General features: G+C 36.3%; 1 pseudogene; it reads left to right on the top strand.

Moving 5' to 3' along the window:
• The first annotated feature begins 429 nt into the window (after positions 1-429).
• On the top strand, positions 430-1,222 carry LOC127426397 (protein phosphatase 1 regulatory subunit 3D-like; annotated as a pseudogene).
• Positions 1,223-9,661: the final 8,439 nt, after the last annotated feature.

The following is a 9,661-nucleotide window of genomic DNA, read 5'->3' as shown; positions in this document are numbered from 1 at the left end:
ATTAAAGGAAATATAAAGAGTGGAGACAGGATGGGAAAAAGTTGGACAAATGGGGGAATCGAACCCGGGACATTCGCTTGATAAATAGTCATCCACACTGTCTTTACACACTATGGGGATGCACTTGGGGATGCAGTTTGAGTTTAATTTCTGTTTTTCACCACTGGAGTGAAAATAGCCCCGCTGTGGCAGGTGCTATTTACAGTACATCTAATGCAAATAGTCACTCCATTTATTTTTATAACATTAGGCTACATTTTGTATTGGGATACAGATGGTATCTTTTAATACAGGTCCACCTTTTGGCCATAGAAATGGTGAAAAAAAGCAGGGGGAATGGAATCGCATCGATATGGGTCAGAACCTGCCTTGCAATTCACAAGTGGCTATAGTGAATTAACTAGACCTGTCAAGACTTTTTATCTTTGAAACATCTATGACCCCAAATCAGCTCCACAAAGGACCCCGGTGGTAATACAGCCACCCAGCCCAAAACCAGGTCCTCCTCTGGAGCCTGTCGGCCAATGTAGACGCTCCTGCGAACCAGAGCCAAGGCCCATCATGAGGAGATGTGCAAAATCTCTCTCATCTTCTACAGAGGAACATACCTGCAGGAATGTACAGGTCCAATTTGTGGTTTCTCTAGGGTTGTAACTGAAAGTTGTTAAGTTCTTCAAAGCCAGTGAGGACCCTTTGGTGTCAATCCATGTCATCACCAGATGACTGGCAAGCTCTGAGCTAGCCTCTAGGGAAAAGCTGGAGCTCTACTTACGCTACTTCCAGCCGTTCTTCCCTGGGAATATGGGTGGCGAATCTGATTTCCTGAGGCGCTTGTGCCATCGGCGAGTATACCTGGAGTAGGTGTTTTGTTCTGAGCTGGGAATCATTGGAACTATGCAAGTACTGAACTTGGCCTATGAGAAGGAGGTTACGGTATGCTACTCATTCACAGACTGGAAGAGAAGTGCAGATAGTAAAGCATGCTAGTTCACTACCATGCACAGAGTTGCTGCTGATCCAGTCAGACGTGTTTCGTTTTCACCTACCCATACCTCCCTTCATTATGCAACCAGGTGCCATGCTACAGTTTGCCATATGCTTCCGTGTCAGAGGATCTGAGTATTGGGACAACAATAATGGATGTAATTATAAACTGGCCTGTCAGACATACAAATTGACGGTCCCCAGAGAGTGTGAAGATAGCCTGGTGCATTTCACTTGAGTCTCCACTAGAGATGCAATGAGATATAGGCCTGCACATAAAACTCTTGTTTTGATTTGCTCAAACACTCAGAGCAATGCTTTAATATTGCTACAGAGCCACAGTGTTTGCACTTTTCAGGAATGGTTTCGTAGTGGAAGTGTCAAAAAAATGTCACGCCTCAGATCAAAATCATGTATCAAAAATACAAAATAGCTTAGTTTTGGATTGATTACCACTCAAGAGCAATTAGCCTGTAATACCTGATCAGTTTGGTATTATTATCCCAGGAAGAGACGTTTTAAGTGCCCACTTTAAAAATAGAACAGGCTTCACTCACATTCTTTCAACACCTTTATATGTTTGTAATTCAGATCTGCAATGACATTGCACCTTATGGTGTCCCTTTAATCACTTGTAATTTCCACATTATCATGACTACTGCTATACTTAGTACAGTCTTATTTTTGCTCTCAGAGGATATGATGCTGTTTATCAGATTCTTTTTTTTTTATTTTTTTTTACGTTTTGTGACTGACTGGAGTGATGTCCACATTTTTGCCTTTGAGCTACATGCTGAAAGCCTTTTATTTGGATAATTCAGTGAGGTTTTTTATCTTTTGTTTTTTCTTCAAATTGTGCCTTATTAACAAATAATTGCAATGATTTGTTATCAGAAACTATGCAATGTACAATTAGACAATTTTTAAGGTGTTAGTTCTTTAATGCACAAGTTAGAATCTTATGGCATTATGCACTTTCTCTTGATTAAATTCTTAGAAACTATATATTTTTTTCTCTTTAAATTGTACATTTTACAATTTACATTTTCACATTCTACAAATATGATTGATTCTTGCTTATTTCACACTTTATTTGTTCTCAGTCATTATAGTTTTCCTGACCTTTTACAGACAGAGATTTCTCCAGGCAGCCTCTTACAAATGGCATTTGAGGAAGGCAGTCGCTGAGCATCTGACTCAGTACAGCTGTTAGGGTGCATGATATAAATATGAGGTTAGAGATCTAAAAATATCTACCGCCTGCAAATGAAAAAAAAACTGCTATGATCACACACTCACCTTTGACCACAGTCTGACAATGCAATATTTAAAATTCTCTTTTATGACATTATACTTTTTAACAATTATACTTTTTTTCAACTTGGCTGACTTTAATATTGCAATAGTTAATACATGAATTAATGCGTATGATTATAGTTTAGCATTATTGTTGTCTTTTATGATAGTCATGACTGGTCTGGTTTTCTTTCAATAATTGTGAACTGGGTTTTTGATAGTCAAACAAAAATACCCGATTTTATCAGTTCCATGACTAAACACTAAATGGTGCAGTTAAACTTGAAGAGGATGTTTGTAGGCCACAGTTTTTCCACAAGCGATTAAAAGACAGTCCACCTGAATGTTTTACAACAAGACACAGATGTTCACAGTCTAAAATACTACCTATTATACCAACATAAGGACATACACTGGCTGACATTGATAAGCATCTGGAGCAGGGAAATGGTGCAAAGTGCAGAAATTACACAACATCCATCAGTCTAAATGTTCATGTAGATTTCTCTCATCTATATGTTATGAACAATGTTTATAGGCATTCTAGCAGCCAGTATATTAAGATATTCAGAGAAAGTTTCATACCATGCTTTCTGTAGCACTTATTTTAACAGATCTTAAGATCAGACTCTTCTAACAGCAGCTCAAGTCCTCAAACCTAGACCCATCCACCTGTAATACAAATGTTCAATAATTTACCATCCAATCTTTAAGTTAATTTGCCCATTCTTCCCTTTTTTCTTATTTGCAAGTGTCAGATGTGGCTTTTTTTTCTTTCTTTTTTGCATAAAAGACCAGCATCACAGAGTCTTCTCTTCACTGTTGCAGATGGTGTTTAGCACTGGTCATTGAAGCTGCCAGTTTAGGATCTGTGAGGCGTCTGTTTCTCAAACTAGAGACTCTGATGTACTTGTCTTCTTGCTGTCATGCTTCTGGGTCACCCATTTCTATCACTGCCCTGGTCAGATCCAGTTTGCTTTATTCTTTCAAGTTAGTAGTGCATAGAATAGCCTTCATCTCTTAAAAGAACAAAAGACTGATGAATTTTAGAGAAATATGTTTCTTTTTGGCCATTTTTCAGTGACCTGCAGGAAATGCAAGTGAACTCAATATGTCAGCAACTGTAAAAAGACACTGTATTGCAATGTTCAAATGTCATTAAATAGCACAACCATTTTCAACACTTCTAACAAAAAGAAATGTTTCTTGATTACCACATTAGCACATAAGAATGATTTCTCAAGGATTAGGGGACAGTATTTTCTTAGAAGACTGGAGTATGACTTCTGAAAATGGGGCTTTGACACAGACTGATATCACAGTGAAATCGGAAACAGTAGTTTGAGTTTTCTTTAGCAAAAATCGGTCTGTGCTTACCGAAATTCAAAAGAATGCAATAAGTTTCATTGGGCACATGTGAGCTCCATTTTCTGGGTGAAATGTCCATGGAGGGGTGGCAAAAGCGAGTTGCATACAGTCTGGTTCCGGAAGTAAAAATATATTTTTTTTTCCACAGACAAAATATTTTCAACGATAACTTGACCTACCATGAGCTCCGAGGTTGTTCATCGATGGTATATGCTTCTGTTGAAGCCATCAGTCTGAGTTATTTCAACTTCATTGTTTAAAAATCGTTTGATAGCGGAATTCCTGGTGAACAAAGCATTCAAGGAGAAAAAGCTTCACCAATCAGAGAACTGCAGCTAATAAAGACAGCAAAAGGAGCCCAGGAGCAACTGACCACTCCCATGACGTACTGTGAATGACGTGTGAAAATGTTCTTAGTTCGGGGCAATGGAGATGTCAGGAGACAATGAAGCAGGTTCAAGGTTTGCTCTTTAATTTTCCGTTTTTTCACCCACACAACGGTAACCGTCGTTATAAACATAAAGGTAATAAAAATGTAGCACACTCTCGGGTACTCTGACTGTTGTGCTTTCTGGTCATTCTCTCTCCTCTCTGGTGCATTATCGTGCCTTTTAAGCCTCCCTCCGCCATCACTATAATGAGAAACAGGTGTTAGAGATAATTATGAACCAGGTGACGAGCCTTACCGCTCACTCTCTCCCTCAGACTGACACATGACCATGCCCCCCATGCCACATAACGCAATCAAGTCGGTCTCCCTTCATCCTTAAACAACATATATATTTGTACATATCGGAATATAGTGCAATAAACTTAAAATATATTGTTTCTACACTTATAATCAACAATATAAAATCAATAGTTTTATATATTCCTATTATTTTTAATTTGACTATGTCATTTGCGGTGCTTCATGGGATTATATTACATGCCCTTGTGAAAGACAGTTAATACACAGTCTTTTGTCTTTTTGTCCAATTTTCAAACCAATGTTTGTAATGTTGTGATTCAAATCAGGTCTGGTTGGTTTTGTTCATGGATTACGCCTCTTTTACGAACGATTTTATGAAAAGCCTATGCAAAAAATGAATGGGATTTTTACTTCCAGAACCTAGATGGCTAAAAAAAGTGGTCGGGCACTGTTGCGCGAGTAAATATGTATTGTGAGAGGGGAAAATGCCACCTCCAAATCACACTAACCACTGATTATTCAAATGCATTTAGTTTCAGTGTGGGATTTGAACTTGGGTGTCCCATGCTGCTGACAGAATGTGCTTCTGGTTGCACCAGGAAGATAAACATGCTCAAGCTGATGCAAAAATGTCTGTTGGGAGATGCCACTTGTTACTGGAATCTCTGAAACAACATGCAGACTTCCAAACAGTTGACAATAATACTTTTCAGCAATGATATTTGTTTTTGGTAATATTTTTTATCAATATAATTGGTCAGACTCTGCATTCACTCTCACATTCCTCAGCACTGGATGTATATTTATTTAGAGGACATAAAACGGGCTCAAAGACTAACAAAAACAGAAATATAGCCCACAGTCCAATTATAAAAACTATTCTTGAATTTTTGTTTGATTTTTGATACAGGTCCACACTTTTTCGCAAGCTAAACAATGGAAGCTATTGTTTAAACCAGTGATTTTAAAACAAGGGTCAATGGATCCCCAGGGGCTGCAAGGATGCATTTAGGGGTCCACAGAAAATTTGAGAGAAACATAATATTGTATTTAAACAGTTATCCCACATCTGCATATAGTTTTGTGAGGGGAAAAAATGGTTGAATGACACGATTGTATGTAAAGCTGCTTTGGAGCTAAATTTATTGCCAAACTATTTTCACACACAGCATAAATGAGTCTGCATACATGAAAATATATTGCTGCCTTTATATTTAAGAAAGTGAATCCCTTGCAATTGGATCATTTTACTGTATATGGGGTCCTTGACATTAAAAAGTTTAAAAATCCCAGGTTTAGGCCATAATACCTAATACAGACTCTTGGTTCATATGACGGAATTAGCCATCTAGATCAGTGGCTAAGATTGCATTTGAAAGCCTTTACCAGAGAAACACTTACATTCATCCCAGGAAACCAGTGGCTAAGGCATCAATTCCTTCCAATGAAACGAGGCTGTCCCAGTTAAGAAGCATCTAAGGGATGAAGCTAACCTCATCCTTATTAATCATTATGGGTGCCAAGTACATAACTAGCTTGTGAGTAAAGCAACCACTTAAAAGTGGTTAGATGTGCATCTCATTACTGTGTATTTACAAGAGAAATGTTAAAATGTATTCATTATTTGTTAAAAGACCCAGTGAAATCAAAATGAAAGTTTTGCTGATTTTAGTTCATATCTATTACCTTTAATGTCTGTATTAAAATATGTATGTTAGTATACTTCTAAACGTTGACAAAATTAGTTTTCATAAGATATAAGCATTTAAAATCTGCAGTCTCTCTCTTCTGGCTAAAAAGACTCAGGAACATCCATGACATCACATTGAGGTTGAGTAACCTTGTCGAATCAAATGTTTTCTAGAACAAGAACCCACCCTCCCGCTACAACTGTTCGGCGCTTCTGGCTCTGTTCTAACTGACACTGATCATACCTTCGTATAGAGCACAATATTTCCAATTAGAATCACTAAAAAAGTTGAGTTCTGACTGACCGTTATCATCTTTCAGCCATCTGATGCTCTCACAATGGAGGGTAATTGTTTTAGAAGGGAATAGGGCATAGGGATGATCACTTCTGAATGGGACGTGCCAGTGGGGGAGCTAGACGCAAGGAAAGTTGCTGGAGTTTATTTATATTTTTGTGCAGCCAGAGGTTTCTTGAGATGTACAGCTCGAGTAAGTGTTCTTTATTCTTTATGCTTAGTGTGTTGTGATTCAAAACATGAATATATATTAACTTTTACTTGCTTGTTTCTCATTCATTGGACTTGCACAACGGCTCCAGCCTTGTCATAGGCAAAACCGTGATGTGCTGTGTGTGTTTATGGGCTGGTTATGGATTAATGTTGTCTGTTAGATCATTGTTTGGTTTTCAAGTCTTTGGAAAAGCTGGTATTGAGATCACTTCTCAAGTTTACCCATTAAGTGTTTTTGACTTGAGCAGCATGTTGGAAAGGGTTATGTGTGTGTGGCTGTAATCTCAAACCATTTTAAAATGGGAGGAGTCATTCAAAATGTCCTGGAAACGTTTTTACACCCATCTCACACACTGCACTATTGTTTTTTGTTTTTGTTTTTGTTTTTGGCTTATGTGAATAAAGGACAGGGTTTGAGGGACAGGGTGAGACCACCATTTTCAGAAAAGCAGGTAAGAATTAAAATTTTCTGAAAGTGAAAAATGTTTGATATGAGACACAGTTGTCAGGTATATTCTGTTGATTCATGTCTTTTATTTTGAAATTCTAGTTCCTGTTTCATGTCATGTGTTCCTGTTTCCCTAGTCATGTGATTTCTGTTTTCCCTCCATGTTCATGTGTCACATTTACATTGGTTTATTGTTTAATTATCTTGTTATCAGTTCTGTTTGTTCATTGGTTTATGTTCTCCCATGTCTTGTATTTAAGCCCTCATGTTTGCATTGTCTATTTGTTGAGTATTGTATGTGATGGTATGTGTTTGTCAAGTCAAGTCAAGTCAAGTCAAGTCAAGTCAAGTCAAGTCAAGTCAAGTCCTGTTTTGTAGTCAGGGTTATTGGAGTTCACGTTCTGTAAATAAACTGCACTTTGGTTCTTAATCTTCACGTCATCATTGTCAGCAGTTCCAGCATACGTTACAACAGTGTGCAAATATTAAAGAGTATGCTATGAATATTAATTTCTATTTATCTATGCATTGTTATTATGCACTGTGTAATGTGTTGTAATTAAACAATCTTTTAATCATAAATGCTTCGGGACTCTTAAAGTACAAGAATGGTTAGATGGCTAACAGCAAATTGGCCTATAGATGTTAATGATGCAGTCCTGTTATTATAGCATAAGAATAAATAGACAGTTAGACCGATACTGTAGATAGATAGATAGACAGACAGACAAACAGAGAGAGAGAGAGAGGGATAGAAGTTAAAATAAAAAATATTTTTTTAATCATTCTTTATACGGTTCCTGCAGTGAATAATGTAATCAAGAGGATGAACATACAGTTCTGCCACCAGACCTGTGGCGCTTATGCTAATGTTGCACTAGTGGGAATAGGTGAAATAATGTGTGTTGAAAATACTTATCTCTGATGTATAACCTGTGCTGAGCTGGTATGAAGTTTGTTTTCATCAATATTGTCAGGTAATGTCAATCATAAACCAGTACAAGAAAAATCACTGCATGGCAAACAATTTCTTTCTATTGTATAAGGTGAGCTCATTTTTATTTTACCTTGGACATCACGTGGCGACCCAACACAGCACCGAAATTGTTTATCACAAAAAAGTAGAACCTTAAAATCAAATATTGACCATTATTAATATACTGCATAGGCCCAACAATATGCTAAACAATGGGCCAGATATTGTAATAGGCTGCTGAATTTGAGAAATTTGCGGCCATTTAATGTCTAAACATATCAATGAGCTTTTAATGCAACTAACAAAAGAGCCAATAAATACCCACGCAAATCACATTGTGGTTGGCCATGTTTATACTCATTGCAAGTAAACTCATATTTAAAGTAGTCGGTGTTGTATTTTCTTTTACCTTGTATCGGACTTGACTAGTGAAGTGATCGATACATTTTCTCTTCAGACATATACTTCTTAAAAGTCTATTTATTTAGCAATTTAATATATTGAGAGAGAACCAGGAAACTGTTCAACAGCTACAATTAGTTATCAACGTTGTTTCACTTTAAAAGAAGACAAAAAAACTGAAGATGTAGAGCTGTGTAATACAAATGATTAATAAATAAATAGATAGATAAATAAATAAATAAATTCACAATTATTAATTATATTGTATAATTCATTGTACAATATGTAAATAAGTAGATAAGGCTATAAGAAAATAAAATTAGGGGCTTTAAAAAATTATTTTAAAAACGTCAGTGTAATCTAATAAAGTGTGTGTTTTATTGTTAATCTATTACTTTTTGGAGATCAATATTTGAAGTTTTACATCGTCATTTATCACGTCACACATGCCTATAAAACACATCTGCGGTAATTGAGGAGAATGTGCCATTTCTGAAGAGATTTAAGATAATTTTATGGTGAGTGGAATGATATATTAAACCTTATTACTAACTATTTTTGTATCTAAATGATTTTTGGTATTTGAGTTGGAAATTGGGTAATAAACAAGGGAACATTCTCAGAACTTTTGTTAACGTTCTGTAAAAGTTATTTTAAAGTTACGAACAAATGTTCTTCTAATAACGATAATAGAACGCTACTTAAATGTTTGATAAACGTTCTAAAAATGTTAGCTTGAAAACATTATTTATTTATTGTTAGTGAAACGTTCTTTAAACGTTACAATTGGGCAGTTTAATCATGGCTTGTTTTAAATAACATTTAAAATGAATAACAAATTTACATCAATGAATCAACTGCAATTAAAGTTGTCTTTTCTTGCTATGTGCTTAAAAGTCACATTACACTTTATTTAATCGCAAAGTGCTTGGAATTTTTTTTTTATTTATTTATTTATTTATTTTTTTTTATAACATTTGCAATCACAGTCAAGGAGAAAATACGGAATGCAAAGTGTATAGAGTCTTTTATTTGACCTTACTTCCCCGCATCCCTATTTGAATTCATTTCTATGTTTAGCGTGATAAGATGGGTGGGGTTTTGAAGAGCACGTGCGTCAGTCAAACACAGTAGGATGACTTGTGGACAGTAACTTAGCGACTTTGGCGCTAGATTTAGCGACTTTTTGACTACTTTAGCGAGTAAAAGAGCCATCTAGCAACTAGCAGCAATTTTAGCCACTTTTGTAGTCTGCTTTAGCGACATTCTTCCACATCTGGTGCCACAAAAAACATCAG

Source organism: Myxocyprinus asiaticus, chromosome 35 (genome assembly GCF_019703515.2).
Source record: "Myxocyprinus asiaticus isolate MX2 ecotype Aquarium Trade chromosome 35, UBuf_Myxa_2, whole genome shotgun sequence".
NCBI lineage: Eukaryota > Metazoa > Chordata > Actinopteri > Cypriniformes > Catostomidae > Myxocyprinus > Myxocyprinus asiaticus.
Note: the sequence above shows the minus strand (reverse complement) of the source record. Positions and strands in the feature narration are given on the sequence as shown.